We start from the raw sequence: 1,543 nt of genomic DNA, 5'->3' as shown, positions 1-1,543 counted from the left end.
CGATTCGAAAATTTAGATATAGGTAAAAACTTTTTTTTCAATGATTTTTTTACGTCTAGACTAGTACAAAAATAAAAAAAATAAAAACATATATAAAAAAGAAGATTTTCAAAAATTTTGGATCGGATATATGAAGACATAGATTATGGGGTATTACTGTAAAAGTCACATTAAAATCGGTGAAGAATTGGCGATTCCTATAGAATTTGAAAATTGTCGAAAAAACTAAAAAAAATTCATAAAATTTTTTTTTCACTCATATCCACACCAAATTTGGATATGATGATTAGCATAATGCTATGCATGTACTGTGTGAATTAGAAGAAATTCGCACTATTTCTTAAATATAGGCGGATCCCCCCTTAACAGCAACTTTCATGTTTTCAAGGTCTGGAACTTAAAAAAAAAAGATATCCAATCTCATTTTTTTTTTTATCAGATAGTCGAGATAATGTTCTTTACTTAGAGACACGAGATGTAAGTACGTATGTCAGTCTTTGGTGGCGACAGGAACTTCAGCCATATTTCACTCGTAAACAAAGATCAGAAAATGCATAAATAAAGAATACGTTCCTGACTGTTATAAATTTTCTCTATCAAAAATCCTTATACGTTTCATTATCCAGAATGCATTTGTTTAGAGAAAAATTTTTATAATGCACACAAAGCGATGATGCAACACCCCCTTCCTCTCTCTCTCTTTCTTTCTCCTCTGCCTTCCGTCACTCCTCCCTCTCCAGCCCCTTCACCCTCTTCCCCCTACCCCATCATCAGCTGAGTCACATCCCGGCATGCTCATGACTCATAGTACCCTCTCACTCACTCACTCATTCCATTGTTACTCATGATTCATTGCTTCAGGATAGGTTAGGTTAAGTTAGGTTGAGTTATTTTACTCACCCTAATGACTTATTTCTCTTCTTCCTTATTATCTTCAGTTATATCTTTCTCCTCCTTTATTTTCTTCTTCGTTTAATCTTCCTTCTCCTCCTCCTCGTGTTCACTCTTCTCTTTTTTCTCGTTCTCCTCCCCTTTCTCCTAGTCTTCCTTCTCCTCCTCCTTATCTTCTTAGGCTCCTCCACCTCCTTGTGTTTCCTCTTCCTCCTCCTCACCTTCCTAGACTCTTCCAAACCCTTCTCTTGTGTCCCTTCCTCCTCCTCATCATTTCTGTGTTCCTTCCTCCATCCTCATCTCATCATATTCCTCCTCCTCCTCCTCCTCCTCTTGGTCTTCCTCTTCCGCTCTTCTTAGTCTTACTTCCTCTTTCTCATCTTAGTCTTTCTTCTTCTCCTCCTCCTCCTCCTCCTAGTGTTTCTTTTTCTTTCTCCTCTTCTTCTCCTCCTCATCTTATTATTCCTTTTCCTCCTCTCATCTTCCTAGTCTTCCTTCCTCTTCCTCTCCTCCTTCTAGTCTTCCTTCTCTTCCCCTCCTCTCAGTCTCTCTTCCATATCCCAGTCTTCTCCACCTCATCTTCTTCCAGTTTCTTTTCCTCCTCAACTTCCTCCCCTCTTCTTAGTCTTCCTCTTCCTCCTCTTCCTCCTCC

This window comes from Scylla paramamosain, chromosome 43 (genome assembly GCF_035594125.1).
Source record: "Scylla paramamosain isolate STU-SP2022 chromosome 43, ASM3559412v1, whole genome shotgun sequence".
Taxonomy (NCBI): Eukaryota; Metazoa; Arthropoda; class Malacostraca; order Decapoda; family Portunidae; genus Scylla; species Scylla paramamosain.
The sequence above is the reverse complement of the archived record's forward strand: the minus strand, read 5'-3'. Positions refer to the sequence as shown.